The sequence below is a fragment of the Miscanthus floridulus genome, chromosome 18 (genome assembly GCF_019320115.1).
Source record: "Miscanthus floridulus cultivar M001 chromosome 18, ASM1932011v1, whole genome shotgun sequence".
NCBI classification, from domain to species: Eukaryota; Viridiplantae; Streptophyta; class Magnoliopsida; order Poales; family Poaceae; genus Miscanthus; species Miscanthus floridulus.
In genome coordinates this window covers 5,185,579-5,204,428 of record NC_089597.1, presented here as the reverse complement: position 1 = coordinate 5,204,428, position 18,850 = coordinate 5,185,579, and positions in this window count along the sequence as shown.

Below are 18,850 nucleotides of genomic sequence, written 5' to 3'. Positions count from 1 at the left end.
CTGTCAGTTTTACTCTATAGAGTCGAATTATCGAGCTGCAGAAGACAGATGCAGGTGTGTTCCACATCAAGCACAAGATGAAAGAGCAAGAAACCAAACATTTTCACGTAGATGAGAATGACGTGTTGTGGTTCAAGGATAGGTTGGTGGTTCCGAAGGATAGAGAGCTTAGAGATCAAATCATATTCGAAGCCCATTCCTCTAAATTATCTATTCATCCTGGTAGTAGCAAAATGTATCATGATTTGAAGCCTCGCTTTGGGTGGACCAAAATGAAGAAAGAGATAGCTACTTATGTGGCTAGGTGTGACACTTGTTGTCGAGTCAAAGTTGTGCACATGAAAGCTAGTTTACTTCAGCCACTCTCTATTCTAGGTTGGAAATCGGAGGAGATAAGTATGGATTTTATAGTTGGACTCCCTACTACTAAGAGGAATTTTAACTCCATTTGGGTGATTGTAGACCGTCTGACCAAGTCTGCACACTTCATTCCTGTCTGCATAGATTTCCATCCAACTGACTATGCGGAGTTGTATTTTAATCAGATAGTCCGACTTCATGGGATACCTCGTACAATTGTCTCGGATAGAGGACCACAGTTCACTGCCCACTTTTGGGAGCACTTACATGGATTATTAGGAACTGAGTTAGTAAGAAGTTCTGCCTATCATCCACAAACCAATGGGCAAACTGAACGAGTGAATCAAATCTTAGAAGATATGTTGAGAGCATGTGTCATCTCGGCTAAGGGTTCATGGGAAAAGTGGTTGCCCCTAGCTGAATTCTCGTACAATAATAGTTATCAAGAGAGTATCAAGATGGCACCGTTTGAAGCTTTATATGGCCGAAAGTGTAGAACCCCATTGAATTGGGTAGAAGCCGGTGAAAGGAGATACTATGGAATTGATTTTGTTCAAGAAGCTGAAGAACAAGTCTATACTATCCAAACCCATATGTCCGCAGCTCAAGCTAGGTAGAAAAGTTATGCTGATCGACGTAGAAAACCTATTGAGTTCGAAGTTGGAGACTTCATTTATCTGAAAGTCTCACCTATGAAGAGTGTCCAACGCTTTGGTGTGAAGCAAAAGCTTGCGCCGAGATATGTTGGTCCGTTTGAAATCATTGGACAAAGTGGTAAGGTAGCATACAAGATCCAATTACCTCCTGAGATGAGTGATATCTTCAATGTCTTTCATGTATCCCAATTGAAGAAATGTCTTCGCATCCCTGAAGAGAGAGTTCCACTAGGGGATATTAAGTTAAAATCAGATTTGACCTTTGAAGAAAAGCCGGTCCAAGTGATTGACACTCGGGAGCGAGTGACTCGGAGTCGGGTGGTCAAGTTTTACAAAGTCATGTGGAGTAATCAGAGTAGTGAACGCGATGCAACGTGGGAAAAAGAAGATTATTTGAGGGACGGTTATAAGGAATTCTATCAACAATGGTACGCTTGTCAAATCTTGGGACGAGATTTTTATAAGGGGGGAGGGCTGTAACACCCTAGGTGTTTGGCTTCCACATTTGCACTTGCATTTTATGAACATGAGCATCATTCATCCATTCATGAGCTTATATTGCATGAAACATGTTTTCGAAACATTGCAACAGATTGTGATATTTCATGTGTGTTGTTTTTATGAAATGAATAGTGTGCAACACCCAAGTGCAACATGTGCAACTCACTTTAGTGAAACATAGCTAGTTAGTACTATGCAACAAGATCATGAAACATGTGAAACATGACTATGAAACAAATGTAACATTTCATTGGGTTTTCCTTGTTTCAGTACATATAATGCTTGATTCTTGTGTGACCAGTGTGTGGTGTGGCTAATAATTCTCTTAAGCAAATTAGTTATACTTAGAATCTCATTTGGAACATTGTTCATGTTGCCTAATTATGATTTCAAATAGTGGTTTGACTTGTTTTGACCCCTGAACTCTTTTGTTTGACTGTTTAAAAAGTACAACTTAGAGTATTTGCATGTCTGATCAATCTAAAGCAAAGTTGTAGAAAATTTTATAAGGAACAAACTTTGTTTAGAAGCCAAGTCATGAAAATGTGCACAACATGCTCAAAAAGGGCCCACAAGTCAGTGTTGAGGGCTGATTCAACACTTAGAAAATTTTCTAAGTCTGAATTGCAATTCCAGTTGATTGAGCTGACTTTGGCTTGATATAACTCGTGATCCTTTGAGAATTAGCTGATGATTTCTAAAGCATTGTTGTAGCCCTATCATAGCTCTACAACTTTCATGTATATTGTTTGCACTAATTCTTCCCGGCTTAGGAGAGCAAATGCTGTAAATCTTTGCTGTCAGGCTCGATCGGGTTCACTGAAATGCTGCTACAGTGTCGACAGGGTTCAGAACTCGACGGCCGCGTGGATGACACCCGTCGCCGGCTGCCTGACCGCGCAGGCCATGCGCTGCAGCCGTCCTGGCGCTGCTGGCCATTGGTTGAACCCGCACCCATCTGCCCGACCTGCTCGCCATTCCATTTCGCGTTTTCCTTCGCCTTCCCCGCTCACCGCAGCAGCACACCACCGCTCCGCCATTGCCGAGCGAGCTCCGCCATCGCCTAGCTCACTCGCCGCCACAAAAATGCGACCTCCAGCTCGACCACAACTCCGTCGTGTCCTCTTCTACCTCGTCGACCTTCTTGCCGAGCCATCCGAGCCTTAGGTGAGGGCCATTGACCGTTTTTTCGACACCGTCTCCATGGCCGCACCTCGCCGGAGCGGAGCTCACCATGGCCAACCACCACCGGGACCCTCTTGTCCTCCTTTCTCTGCTTGGTTAGCCCCGTGGTGACCCCATGAAGCTCGTACCAAGCTCGGAAGGGGCATTGGGGGCTCGCTGTCACCTGTACCTCGCACCGGAGCTTCGCCGTGCCGCCTTCACCGAGGACGAGCTACCTCCGGTTAGCTTTTGGTCCTGCCGGTAGCATCATCCGACGCGGCTTGTCACGTAGATCATGTAGGTGCCCTCGGTGTCACCAGAATCCTCGCCGTCGATGAGCTAGGCCACTGCCGCGCCATCGCAAGCCGCCTCCCCTGTTCTGGTGTCGATGACAAGTGGGGTCGGCTAACACGCGTGTCCCACGCGTCAGTGACCATTTAGCTGTAGGATAGTTCAAATTTGCAGATTTGAATGCTGTTTTGTGAATTTTGTATCTTCAAATTGGTAGATCCAAATGGTGTGATCCAAATTTTGGTAGAATCACAGTGAAGTCTAGTATTTAAGAAAATATTACATGAGCACTTGAAGTGGAAATTTTGGATGAATAAAATAGGAACTTGAAATGTGTTTTTAAATGCATGCAAATTGTTTAAATTATATCTTGAGTTTCTGTGCTCCAAAAATTATGAAATTTTGTGGGTGAGCTATTCTTGCTTAGTAGAAGCTCTGGTAAAAATTTGAGAGTCATTACATGTATGGTTTTTGAGTTATAGATTTTCCTTTTATCATTGATTGATACTTGTGTGAATTTTTGTAAATTATCTAGGAATCCTATGACCATGAAATTTTGTGGGGAGTATCCTAGTACCTAAAGGAAGCTAGGAAAAATATGAAATCTATTGCTTGACACTTTTCACTAAGGTTTTCTAATTATGTCATTTTAAGCCATTATGTCTTATCATTTTTGTGTAGGCTGTTATACTTGCTCAAATGGTGTGGAATGTTTATGGTAGCCTACTTAGAGCATGTTGTACCTACTGTAATTTTTGTAGATTTAATGGTGTAGTTTTCATATATGTTTACCATTTCCCCTAATTAATTAAATAAATTAAGAAAGGTATTAAAAGAAATGATTTGGTGATGAACACCTTACCTTCTGGTATTCTTGTGATATGTGTAATGAGTGAGTAAAGTTAGTTTTATCCAATTATGTGTTTGCAACATAAGTTAATAATTATTTTGTTTGCATTATGTCCTTCTAGAAAGTTCTGGGGACTTTATAAAGTTCCCCCTGATAATTTAGTTTGCTGTGAATGTGGTGAATACAAAAGTTGTAGATAACTTATGTATCTAGCTCCTGTCAAAATTTGGTGGCATTTGGCCTAGTAGTTTAGGAGTTACAATCGTTTAAAGTTGGGTCACAGCTTTGCCAGTTCTCTGTCTTGTTAAGAGAGATATCTGTTGATTAAAGAGTTCGACCTGGTAAAGGTTGGAATCATGCTTTGAGGTCTGCAAATGAATAGTATACAATTTCATATGCTTTCCAAATTGTCTTGTTGCATGTCATTTGGATTTTTAATCTCCAGTTATGGCCAGTTTACTGTACCGCTATATAGTCTCTATTTCGCTGAAATACAAATGCTTGAGTGTATGCTTTGTTACAATGTTCTCGTTGATTGTTTAGGGGCTAGCTAAACTTGAGAACATGCTGAGGTGCAGGTGCTAGGTCCTTAACTGAAGATGAGCAATTGTACATTAGGTTGTATAAACTTGGTAAGTTAAAGTGATTTGAATAGAGCTTAAGTGGAATATGCGGACTGCAATGAGCATATTTATCGTGCGCATACATGCAATAGGTGTGCCGGAGGGAGTGACAATGCTGGAATTCGAGGGAGCCAACCAGGAGGAGGAGCCCGAGGTGCAGGAAGCCGACGAAGCAGCCGCCGAGGAGGAGTTGCCCAAGTGCCCTGACCACCGTCCTTCCTCTTTCCTGAAAGGCAAGCCCCGGAGCATATTAAGCCTCCCATGTTTTTACAAATACATTGAGTATCTTTTATTCGTTGATGATGCATTAAGTATAGGTATTGGTTGGAACCAATTGTTGCATTATATATCCCTCCTTGTCCAGATATCGCACTGGAATCCTATTTAAGTTCAGGAATGGGTTAAATGCTTAGCCATGCTTAGTGCGGTAGAAGTCAGGTGATTTCCTGTCACCTGCGAGCTTTAGGATGAGGTGGATCACGGTTGGCTATATTTGCTATCATGGAAAAGAACCATGTTAATAATGAATTAAGACTGGGCGGAGTCTTGTGTAGGTTTGAACATAGTGACTCCGTCTGTGTCGTTTAAGGACCGATACACTGTACGTCCTCATGTGATGTTGAACGTAGCCTAACACTTAGCTGGCCGGATAAGTCGTTCCGACCGTGAAGCCAAGTAGCTCAACTCAGGCCAGGATCCATGGGGGTTGTATGCATTTTGGAGGTAGTAAGGATGTGCGGAGAGCCATTGGCATAAGTCCAAGGGGAGTCGGGTGCTTAAAATCCTGCACTTCCTGGCAGAGTGGTTCTCTGAAAATGCAGGGCGGCCCGGACCCGCGTCTTTTCTTTTATTTTTCTCCTGAGTTGTACCAAAGGTGACTCATTTGCGACCCTGACGGGGGAAGCAGGGTTTGTGTTTAGGAATACCCCTCCAACTAGATAGGAATCAATTCGAATCGCCGTCTCTCCCGGATAGTGAGAACTTGACTGAGCAGCGACAACGTAGATTCAATTAATTTAATGATATGGTTAAATAGGTGATGATGGTAATGTTGCCACGATTTATACCTAATATGGTTATTAATGTTTGCATCTTAATAAAATGATTGCTTAGTACAGGTGCTAATATAGATGACAGGCTAATGGCTAAAAGTCACTGCTAGTTCAGGTTATGAGTTGATCATTATTACTTATGCTTTTCCGCAAAAAGAAAGTGTCAGCCAGATCCACTAAATTAAGCTATGCATGATCCTTGGTGTCATTTGTTTTGGTTTACGACAGGTAAGTCTAGCTGAGTACATTCTCGTACTTAGGGTTTATTCCCTCTTGTTGCAGATGACCTTCTATATCAGGGATTCTGTAAGTATTGTCTCCACCCGGCGGGTGATGAAGACTAGATCATGGGCATGATCTCTGTTTCTCTTATCTGAATGCTTTTGTGGGTTGTGATCAGTGAACCAGTATTTGTATTTGAACTCGGGTGTGTAAGTTAAACTATTTGCTTCCGCGTACTTTACAAGACTTGTTTTGTAATAACGATGACTCTGAGGTGTTGTAACCTATTTGCAACCATCTACAAAATGTTGTAACGTATGATATGTTATGTTGAATTACTGTGATCTTGGTTGTATGCAAGTTGGTTTGAAATCCTTCGAGATTTCAGTTGACTACCGGGTTTATATGGGCTCAAGTGCGAGAATTTGATCGTTTCGGCGATTGTTTTTGTACTTGTGCTCTTATAAATTGGTCGGTTCTATGACAATTGCCACTGGTGAGGGGGCATGCTCAAACCCTTTTTATCTAGTACTGACGCTACTCTAGTTCTCCTGGAATAAGTCAGACCTCGTCAGGGAGTGGGAGGGGAAAGCCGCTCGTTGGCACTCTCCCACTCCTCCGGGGGAGAAGAGAGGTCTCTGCCTACTCTGATGTCCTGGCCTCCGCCACATACTTAGGCTGTGATGCTGACAGAGGTGCTTGTCTGAGAGCACGATGAGGCATGCCGCGCCGTGCTGTAGGTGGGAGCGGATGTTGTGACGGAACGGGAGGCTAGGCTTGCCGTGGAAGCAAGGGCTGAAGCACTTCAGCTGAACATGGCTGAGGTGGAGGAGGCACACGGGATGGCTGAGGGTGTAGCTACGGAGGTAAGGGCTTCCCTAGGGGTCCTGAAGACCGCATGGGATGCTGCCCATTCCAAGCTCTGCAATGCCCAATAGCTCATAGCAATTGCGTCCTACCTCTTCCTTCTTTCATGTGCTTCTACGGCGAGGCCTTCCGTTCCTGGTGACATTGACCCCCACTTTGCTCTGTTGCATGGTGCAGGGCTGTAGGCAAGCCTTGTAGATGAGTGCGGCAAGGTCCTCCTTTTGGAGGAGGCGGCGGAGAAGGGGTGCCAAGAGTGCGACTGTCTATGGCAAGAACTGTAGGCGAAGGCGAGGGTTTCGGAGGAGGGCCGGACTGCCTTGGTAGAACACGAGCATGAGCTAGGCGTGGTGAGGGTGGAGCGGTAAGGGCTCATTGCCTACACACGTGAGGCGTGCGATGCTTTCCTCCCATTGCCGTCCCTGGAGGGCCACTATGACCTCATCGAGCGCCCTCGCCCCCTTCCGGTGCGCATCCCCCGAGTCATCTGGAGTGCCATCTGCCTAGGAGCCACTGTAGCCTTGACCTTAGTGAAGCTCCAGCTCCCCTAATTCAACTTGGGGGTCATGGAGCTAGGCATCCCTGAGGACACCCCTCCCAAGGCCCTAGAGGGCACAGAGGCCACCGTGGCCCCTTTGGTGGAGGCCATGGTGAACATCATTGAGGATGAGTCATTGCTAAGCGACTACTACTAGGATGAAGAGGAGGAGGTGCCTGCCGATCCCCCTACTTCCCTGTGACCTACACAAGATTCAGTTGTAAAACTTGCATTGCAATTGAGGGGTCTAACCCCTTCAACGAGAAACTACCAGGAGCGAGCTAGTCTGCTAATCGTTGCGCTTTCATGACAGTTGCACTTCTCCCCCTTTGTCTGGCAGGGAGCGCTTCGGGCACCTGTCTCTCCCTTAGGGGCCTAGTGGGCATCAGCTATTAGCTCTATTGGTCTAGGTCATGCCCGTGTGGCGCTAGGGTGTTATCCTTTCTTGGTCGGTGGTCTTGAGAGGAAGCGAGCAGAGTGGGAAGGTCCTCGGCCGACAGGTGAGCAAGGGAGAAGGCCAATGCAGGGAACTCCCTTGGCCTAGGTCGGGGGGTAGGGAAGTCCCCGTGCCCCCTACCTTGTTTGCCTAGGCTAGGCAAGGTGAGGGGCTACTGGAGCCATGTTTCTCATCCAAAAGCAGAGTGATTAAATCAGTGCGCATGCGTCCCGCCTCAGCAGACCAAGGAGCTGACTTGCAGGGGGCAAAGAATGAATAGAAAGAGCTTTAGGGTCTCAAAAAGTTAGTTGTTTGGTCGGCGCAGGCTTCGACCGCTCTGTCGATGTAACCACCTCTAAAGTCCCACGCGGCGTGTTAGGTGGGTCAAGGCTAGGGGCATCTGAGCCATGGTTGCATCTCACCAGCGATGACCCAAACCATTCTGGATCTTCTAGGCCAGGGCCTCGAGGTCTGCTCCCAAGAGGCCTGGCAGAGGTGATAGTGCTAGGAACTCATTGTCCATCGGCGTAGCCACCTTGAGTGGGAGAAGCTCGCCATAGCAGTCGGTGACATAGGCCAGGCTCACAAAGTTGAGGACTTGGCCGGGGCAAAGTTGCCAGCTGTTGGTATTTCTTAACGTATGCAAAAGAATCCATAAGCGCACGGAATTACCATTGTAGCACTTCACCTAGAAGTATTCAGGGTCTCGTATTTTCCACATGGAACAGAGGTACTCTTCTAGCTAGTTTGTCCAATGACATCACAAGGATAGAGTTAGTGAGGGTAGAGATGGATTCCTATGGTTTTGGGGTCTATGGATAGATAAACTCCACTTCTACTTGCTTACTTCGGGCATCGGATCACACCTGGTCTGGCAAGTGAGGCCAGCCAATAGCTCAATGCCAAACCTGAACATGGGGGATTACATGGGACGGACAGGGCTGTCACCACCTACTACCAACCCCTCAACCATGGGGCACGAGGCAAACGAAGGTAGCCTCTAGCCTAGACATCACATCTTCGCTATCGACTACTACTCTAGCATCATACAGGGTTATCTGTCTCTATCAAGAGCCCTCTACTAGAGTATTCACTACAAGAACAGATGATGAACCCGCAAGCAAATAAGAGTAAAACTTAACTACTCAAAAGACTTATAACCATAAGAACCATGAACACTTACTTAGCGAAAGATTCGTCAAGGTACAAAGCAGGTGTTTGTCGAGGTACAAGCTTGGGGAAGACCACCGACAATCCCAGTGTTTCCCCATACTCTCCCTCACATCTCTCCCTGCTACTCAACTCTAGATTGCTATGGCCTAAGCCCTTGGAGTGAAGCTCTTATTCTCAAATGTGGTGTTGGCCTTCTTTCTTCTAGTGTTGTAGAAATGAGGATGGGGTGGTCCCTTTTATAGGTGGAGGGGGGATGATCCCATGGCATATTCCTCCATTATTGTAGAGAACCGCCATCCAGCATTGAAGTTGCCAACCAAACCCATGCAACCAACAATAGAGAGGCGATAAGAGGCGGCCCGCAAAATCTAAGGCTAATTGGGCCAAGTAGGGGGTGCGGCCACACCCCGACTGAGCCCACTCACGCCCATTTTTAGCTGGTGCTCTTCTTTGGACTTCTTGTTAGGGCTTGTATGGGTTTGATGCTGAGTGGAGATGTTATGTGTCGGCGCAAAAACGTGTATCATGCTGGCACACAAGCAAGCCAGAAGGATCTGCTTGATGAAGCTGGAGATCCACTTGGCTTCAACGCAGGGTTAGTCGATCCTGCGTATTCCTCCCGAGGCGTGCAAGTCAATTTGACCCTATAATTAACAAGTAGAGAAAGTTTATTAGTAATTTAAGGGGCAACATGCCGGTCTATGCCCAGACAGTTCCAAGTGTGCCGCTTCGAGAGCAGCCAGACGCAAAAAGCGACCAAATAGCCAATACGCACAAAAATTGGCTGTACGGACTGTAAAACTCATGGGTAGCATTTGACTTTATGTTGATAGGTACAGTACACATAGATGCAAATGAGATCATCAGCTAGATAGTTGTTACCAGTATAAAGCATTAAGCTGATGAATCTAATGATAAAGGATATAGCATACGAACAAATCGACTATCTAATACGAATGGCCCTACAAATGCTCTGAATCTAATCTGTTGCCACCAACAGTGAGGTTCAACCAGATCGATGTAAGCTATGATAATAGTAACAAACTAAAACCAAAGAATTCATAAAAACATCCATACTTCGACAGGCTTTCTGAAAGACATGTAATACATGAAGGTTCATATGAAATTGCTGATTCAGGTGAAGAGAACAACAGCATGTGAACAATCGACTATTTCACATAAACAAACCTATGGACTCATTAGACCTAACCTGCTATCTCTAACAATGGGGTTTGACTGGATCGATGCAGCCATGATAAAGACAATAAATCAAACCTTTAAAGTAAACAGATCTATTCACATTTAACAGAATCATGTAAACATGCTATAGGCGTTAACGCACAGGCGATTGGCTATTTAGCCGATGTAGGCATAGCAAACAGTTAAGGTCACGCCTAATCAGGAACAAATCTACTAACTAGCATCCTCCAATCTACAGTGCTATCAGTGGGGATTGACTGGATCATTACAACCATAATAGTGAACCGCAGACCAAACTAAACTAACTAGCAAACCTCTTCAAGTTCATTCATGCCTTAACCGCATACTATGCACGATCAAGATCGAAGTAAAAATAGCTGATAAAACATAAACTGTCGCTCAAGGTAAACAATATCATGTTGTAACAAAGCAAACGACGGACTAAAAAGATATGGGGCCGATCTAAATCGATCTCGACTGGACAGGTTGATATTGCTGCAAACTAACGACAATGAAAAACATAAGCAAGATCGGTAACTTAATGAATCTACCAAAGATTGCCACTCTTAGGTAGAGACGATAACTTGACTTTAATCTAATTCGAACAGTGGAGGTCGATCGGATCAATGCAGCCATACTTGAAGTAGACAAGAGTCGATAACTAGCTTATACTAGAGTCACAGTTGAGGTCAACCGGATCGATGCAGTCGTACAAACAGAAGTATAAGCCATGATGGTACTTACAAACAAGCCAGAGGTCAGCCGGACTGATGCCGCCCTGCTCGCTGAATAACTCACCGAGATATACTCTACTCCTACTCCTAAGGGTTGGCCGGAGCCAAAAAAGTAAATGACTTGTATTTGATTGATTGTGTGTCCTTTACAATAGCCAGGGTCCAATATTTGTACCCAGAACCTAAACATGAATCCTACTCAAGTATGACTTATTACAATCTTTGGTATAAAAGGAAGCATTCCTGTCTTAAGATAACTTGGACCCTAATCTTTCCCTTTTTGTAGAGTCCAATATGTATTTCCCGACGCCACCCATAGCTCATTATTGTTATCTACTGACGTCATTCAAAGAGAGCCAATTCTAGTGTTGCATCTAAATCAGCTGATATCGATCCTTATGCAATCGATTCCTTGATCAGCATAATTTTGGAAGCTTGGAGTTCCCGCGTTCTTCTTCCCAAATTTTGGTGTAAACACATGCCCCCAATTTTGGGATAAAAATGATTTTATTCCAAAATTCCTTTTTATCTGTTTACCATGCCGCAACCGTTCTATTTCGAGATATATGCGTGACTCCTGACTTCCTGGCCTGAGTCTTATATAATATCCCAATAGTATCTTTCCCAACTTACTCGGCCTGTTTGCCTTCCCCTTCTTTCTCGAGCAAATCTTAACAGCCGACACCGCCTTCACCAAGGCCTCAACCCTAACAAATCTCTACCCTATCAAGCTTTTATTCAAGCAGTCTTCCCCAGATTCAAATCTATCCTGGCTGCAATGGCGACCAGCGACCATGTCCTTGAGGTATGCTTCCAAGTTCCATTCTCAAAGTATCGGTCGCTACCCTGTATTTCCTTTGTTCTCAAATTTATTTCATCCAATTTCTAGAAAATGAGGAACAAAATCTTGATTCCATCAGCTATTGCTTCCAATGTTTATTTTCTTGGGCCTATGGGTGACCCTGATCCATCTGATTTTATCTATCAAGAAACCGACCAAATCCGCTTCAAACAATCTATAGTGGATTCGTCCTCCTGGAGCACCAAAACTCCCTTCAGAAACTAGCCCAAGATGCCTAGGGGTGGAGAAATTGGTTTCGCAGGGTGCCCAAGAAAAAGGGTGGAGATCGGGAGCTTTATGATCTGAATTAGTGCTTGACACTTTTGTTGTCTGGAATGGAGAGGAATGATCCAATCCTGATCTATACATCTTATTTCTGGTCCAACACCCTAAATGCCTTTGTTTTTGGTCATGGCCCAATGACCATCACTTTGGCCGATGTTTATATGCTGACCGGCCTCAGAATAACAGGATCGATGTAGCCTTATGACTTCTTAAGTGCTGGATCCAAGAAATTAGGCAAGATATCTGACTGCACAGGATAGGCAAGTTATATTTTGAACCACATTGGAGATGAATCAACTGTTAGTGAAAAGGAATATGTGGCCTTTTCTGAACATGTGGTTAGAAAGATTTATCTTCTGTGGGTTATCTTGTCGTCTGACTTACAATCATAAACTCATGGCAGAGCATCTAGCAGTAGGCAACGATATCCCTCTTGGAAAGTATCTGCTAGGAGTTGCTTATCATCTGATGTACCAGGTAGCTACCCAATTACTGAAGAATGAACCAGTGCATACTATCAGTGGCCCTTGGTGGTTGATACAACTATGGCTGAACCTATATATGCACAAGATTGTAAGGCCTGATCTTAGAAACCTAAGTTTCCATTCCTCCAACTTTGATGAGGAATATAGAGGCGAAGAAGGAAGAACCCGTCAGTGCATGAGTTATGGTGAGGCTGCATCAGCCATAACAATTGATATCGATATTGGCCATCTCTTCAAAAAGTTCTATAGAGGGTTTTATGTAGACATCCTAACTTGGCTACCATACAATGAGGATGGGAACAATGAGTTGACCTTCCCATTCAAATTTTGATTTGAATAAGGCTGTTCGGACAAGACGGCGGCTGCAATCTTTAATTCCTTCATCAAGCCCTACGTTCTTCCAGCCGAATTTTATCATGGTCGTGGCAAAATGGCTACAGGCTCCTTACTCCTAGGCAACCTTCTAACTTATGAGTTTTACAATCCATCCTTCATAGCTCGTCAGTTTGGTTTTGGTCAACTCCCCCCTCAATTGTTCTTCAAAAATACATTGAAGCTAAGAGAAGGTATCAGTGAGGTGATGGAAGCCTCCAGAGTCTTTCAATTGGGATCAGAACTTCCTTTCCTTTGCGTGCATGATTGGATCAAAGCAGCTTCTCTTCCACTCTCTTTGACTCCTGGTGGCAAGAATGGCATTCCCATCTTTTCTGTGGGTTGGTCCACCCTTTGTGTATAGCTCTGGATGGGGAATTTGCTTCTGACGGAGAGGTAACCTACCATCTCTTTTTTAGAAAATTATTCGATGAATTCTCTTGCCAACTGTTCTAACAGACCCTTTCAAGACATTGAATTCAATCCTCCAAGCTTGGATAGGAAGGGGCATCCTTTAGATTATCAGCCACCTTGCCCAGTTTCGAGAATAGGATCGGCCACACCTTCATTGAAGAAATTGATGAAAACTCATGCTTCCCCCATGATCGTGATGTATCAATCTTCAAAGCACAAGGCGGTCCAAGGGGCAACCCAAAAATCCATCACTGGGAAAAGAGTCCATAGAACGAGACCAATAGCTATTCAGGTAAACAATCCATATTCTTCTCAAACTAATGTTCAACTTCTGATCCCCTTTTTCACAGTTATCAACCATTGCATCCAAATCGGTTCTGGGTGTGGAGCTATTGTCCCAGGCGTTTGATTTGGCATCAACTAGACCTTCATTAGCCAATCCCCAAGAAGAGCCAATTTTGGTTGAAACAACAGATGTTTCCAAAACAACAGAAGATGTGAGTCCTTTCATTTATCCTTGATGCTGCCGAAGTGTTTTCACAAAAATTCTTGATTCTTTTCAACTTTTATCCTTCATTTGACTTCTTACCATGCCATATATTTTCTGAGGAAACACCTATGCAAGAGTAGGAGTCTGACAGTCTCCTTATTGAAAATGATCCTGCTATTGCTGACATTCAAACTGTCGATCCCCTAGTCCATCACACAACTGATGGTAAGAAAGTCATATGCTTAATTTATTTTTCTGCAACAAACATGAACTAAAAACCTTCCCTGATGTTTGTAGATGTTAATGTTGAGAGTTCATAGCCGATTCAACCAGATATCATTGGTGCATCATTAGTTGTTCCTCCTCTTCAGACAGAGGCTACCGTAGAAAAGGTACTATATCTACTTCACCGTTCACTTTGCTATAAACCGATCCAAACCTCCTAATCAAGATTCTCTTATACATAGGCAATTAATCTTCCAGCTTTGAGCTACTCTTTTAATCTTGAGGAGTATCTGGATGAAGATGAAATCAGCTCGTCAGCCACCTCCTCTAAGGAAGCTTTGTCAGAAGAGACCAAAAATCGGCTAAGGGATATATTGCCAATGCTTGAGAAGAATATAGCCGATTTGGTCCAAGACACAGATTCGATGCAGAGAGTCCTCTTGGCTATCAAGGGTAATCCATCCCCAGTTCTCTTTAGAGTCTTGTCACCTTTATCCATTATTGAAGATTAGGTCCTAAAGGTGAAAAAGGCTTAGAGGAATCTGTCCGACCATGAAGCTTTATTGGCCAAGAGGAACTCCAACAGGCAAGAGGCTAAAGAGTTGACATAGTTGATTGATGATTTGAAGAACTCCTCCCTCAGGATCGGCCTAGAGTTGTCCCAATTAGAAATCAAGTGTGCAGAACTTGAGAACGAGCTGGAGAACGTGAAGACTGCCATTGATCGCCATAAGTCCAACCTGGCTCAAATACCCGATGCCATCAAGCAAAAGAAATAAGAACTAATGGCCAAAGTCAGGGAAGGCAGGGCCATTCTTAGTAACCTTGAGGACATTCCTAGATCAATTGAAGAAGACAAGCAATAAATCGCAGAAGTTGATGCTATCTGGCTAGAAGTATTGAAAGCAATCTAGGATGTTCTAAGCTTATAATGTGTATATCAATCGTATATCTTGTGTAGAATCCACGATAACCATACTTTTGTTGCCTCATTGTATTTCTTGTTTTTGGCTAAAGAGCCGATTTAAAAATAGTCGATTCTAGACTTCCAACCTTAATCCAATTAAGTCTGAAAACACGGCCTTTATTAGGAGAACCCCTTGATCTTCTGCATTCCCAAATTTGAAAAATAGCTGATTCTAGACTTCCAACTTTATTGCAATTAAGTCTGAAAACATGGCCTTTATTAAGAGAACCCCTTGATCTTCTGTCCATGGTCACCCAGCGCCATATTCTCTTCGACATTAGTGAGGTGGCGCTTCGCCTTCTATTAATTGTGGTTGCCTTTTGCATGTCCCGAGGCGTCCACCTCTTTGCTCCATGGCTACAAATACCAGCCGAGGGTTCTGGCCTCGAACACATCTACACTTACAATCGCTCCTGTTCCTTTGCACTTCTCCACCCTCGCAAACTCTATAGCATCCCTTTTTCCCCTTCTTGTAGATTCAATGGCTGGTGAGGACGGCCAAGGCAAGCGTGCAGCGGAGGAGAACCCAGAGGAGAATATGCTGGTGAATCAGCGCCTTCGACGCATGAGGTGAGATCGACACCTTTTGTCTATGATGATGCACTGTTCTGACTTGTCTATAGGTTCATCTTGAACGACAGTCTTTGTCCTCTTCCTAGGGCCAGCGAGCCCTCTGATGCTACATCTTCTGCGTTGGCCTCATCATCGGATTCTTCCGACTCCTACAACGGTAATGATGCCCGGCATTTCCTCTGAGAGTGGAGGGTGGCCCAAGACCATTATTCCGAGGTGACTCGGGAAAACGGCCATCTTGAGACCTGTCTTAGGGTTTCCCAAGCTGCCCTTCACACTGCCAAAGAAGAGGCCAGTGTCGTTCGGGCGCGGCTGGCTGAGTCTAACGCCATGGTGGCGGGTAAGATGAATTCCAGGAACGCTTTTATTCTGATTTCCATTGTCTTTTATATTGATAACTCTCCTGTTTCTATGATCGCTAGCCTTGACAGTGTAGTTGGAGTCCCTTCAACTGGCGGCGAACGCGGCCATGGATGCCATCAATGCTCGGGGCCCCCTCATCAACGCTCGCCTTCATGATGTTTCAGCCCGTGTTTAGGAGATCGCTCTCCACGGCATTTGTCATGGTGCATCGGTGGCGCTGGCCATAGCGCAAGTCTAGACCGGGTACAAGCTCCATGCCATGGAGACTGGCTTCCTGATGGGTGATGACCCTGAGGAGCATGAGGATCTGATCGAAGAATTCATCATCGCAGCGGAGGCCATTGTGGATATTAAATCTACTCAGGATGTGGTGAACAAGGTCTTCGATTAGTTTGTATTTATGGCAAACTAATGAATGAAATCTTCTGCTCCTCCATGATAGTGTCTTAGTGCAATATCCTTGTATATGTCATGATTGTCTTTGTTTTCACTTTTGCTCTAGAGGCGATACATATCATATCGGCTTTTACATCTTTGAAGATTTTTATTTTTTGAACTAGAGGCGATACCCTTCTGGTATCGGCTATTAGAGCTGAACCTATCAGCTATCGAGCATCGATCTTAAATGCTAGGATAATATCTCTTTAAACATTTTTCGTCGATCGCTATTGATAGGTTGCAACAGAATCTTTCATACCAAAGATTAAACAGTCGATCGATCTAAGCCAAGCATCTCATTAAGTAAAACAATCTTTGAACTTCCTTTAACAAATCCATCAAATCTGGCTCGTACTTAGGATTTGATTTAGCGTTCACATACGTCGGCTTAGTCATATCTCTAGGACCAACGTCTATCTCCCTTAATCCACCGGCCGACATGAAGCCATGATTATCCATTAAAACAAACTCTTAGAGCCGATTGCTTGGATCGGCTATTGGCTTTCATTATTGATTTTAATGAAGCCTCCTTCCCATAGCTTGCTAGAAAAACAATCGAAGTCATCTAGCTCCCAATATACTGGATCGGCTGTTGCGATACTCACGGATTCATCAGCGCGAACCTACTCGACATCATCTCCATGTCATTGAATCAAACATTGATGCATAGTTGATGGTACACAACAGTTTGCATGAATCCAATCATGACCAAGGAGTAAATTGTATGACCCTTTTCCATCAATGATGAAGAATGTGGTGAGCAAAGTCTTACTTTCGATTGTCAATTTGTTTTATTGCCCCCCGAGTCTTAGACGCATTACCCCCAAAATCCTTAAGCATCATGTCAGTCTCAATCAAATCTCCTGGTCCCTTGCCGAGTTTACGAAAAGTGGTGTAAGGCATAAGATTGATAGAAGCACCTCCGTCTACCAACATCTTGCTCATCGACTTCCCATCAACAAAACCTTTTACGTATAAAGCCTTTAAGTGCCGATGCTTGATTGGCTTATCAAATATAGCTTGTTGTATATCTATCAACTTGGCAACTATCTCTTCATACTCCGACTCATCAAAATCTGAATAAATTTCTTGACCTGCTAGAGCTCTAAACTCTTACGGTAATAGAAAGGCCATTTGAATATTAGCCGATGGTTGCCTTCTATCGGCTGTTCGCTTAGCATGCCACACCTGAGGTTTGCTAGACGCTTGAGCCTGTTCTAGCTCTCTATTCCTTGGGCATTGTACCCTTCTCTTCTGGCTTCTTATCAAACCTCCTGGACACCATTGGCCTTCCTACCAAACACATTCTTCCTCATTACTTTCCTCTTCATAATCAACCCAGTTTTGATCAACAACTTGTTTTCTGAGCCAATCATGAACACTTCTATTTTTTACGCGCCGATCCATGTTATTATGATGATACACATCTTGAGCATAGATAGACCGACGGTTGGCTTGAGATTGCCTAAACTCCCAATATTGCTTGCTGCACTCTGGACAGTTATTTCTGGTGGGCAATTTCAAACCTTCATTCCAGCAATGTCTGAAGAAAGGACAATTCCAATGTGATTCAACTTGTTTTCTTTCATACCTCTCTTTCTCCTGTTGATGCTAGTATTCTTGCTCTTCTAACCAACGTTGATAATCCTTTTCCTTCTACCACTGCCATTTATTCAACAAAATTTGAGATGTCACATGCGGCCTTGTTGCCCCATCCTTTGACGTTTCTCCCTGCTCATATCGGCTCTTTTGCTGATCACGATGCCTTCTAATTTCTCTGCATTCATCAGTCAATATTTGCATCTCGGGATCGACTGTTCTGGTTTCTTTTGATTTGGTTGATGTTAGGACTTTAGTCTTTCCTTTGAGCAGCCTGGCATCGACATGTTTTGATATCTTGGGAAAGGATTATCATCAACTTTCATTTTTCGAGGCATATCATATTTGAGCCTTCCTTGCTGAATAGCCGTCTGTATATGCTGTCGGAAAACTCTACACTCATTAGTAGAATGAGAAGTGGCGTTGTGAAATTTGCAGAACTTCTTATTCTTTAACTGATCAGGAGGAAACATATCATAATTATCGGGCAACTTGATTTGTTCTCTCTCAAGCAAGAAATCGAAGAGCTTGTCTGACTTTGTAACATCGAAATCGTAGCTCTCTTCGACTCCTCTTCCCCAAGGATTTGGCACCATTACTGTCTTCTTACCCCAATTCCATTTAGCCGCGGCAACCTCTTTTTCTTCATCGTCTTCATAGCCATCATTGATCGAATATGGATTATAGGCTTTGGCCATTGTGGTACTTTTCTAGAATTGGGTATCTCTACGCATATTCTAGAATTGGCTATTGAGTGCTGCCACTCGCTGAGCCAATTGACCCAAGTTGTCAAATTCTTGTCCCAACAGCTGCTCTCTCCACGTTGGCAACATTCTTTGAATGGCCAAAGCAGCTAGCTGATCATCAGTCAAGTTCAGTGAGAAGCACAAATTTCTAGTCTCTTGAAATCTCTGAAGAAACTCGATGCACGATTCATTAGTTCTCTGCCTTATAGTTGTCAAATCAGTAATTTTCTTTTCCCCTGTCCTAGTGTAAGAATATGTATGAAACTTCTTCTCTAGGCCATCCCAATTGGCAATGGAGTTAACTAGCAGTGATGAAAACCAAGTGAAGGCTAGCCCTGACAGTGACAAGGAGAAGAAACAAAGTCGATGGGCCTCTTCAATCGATGCT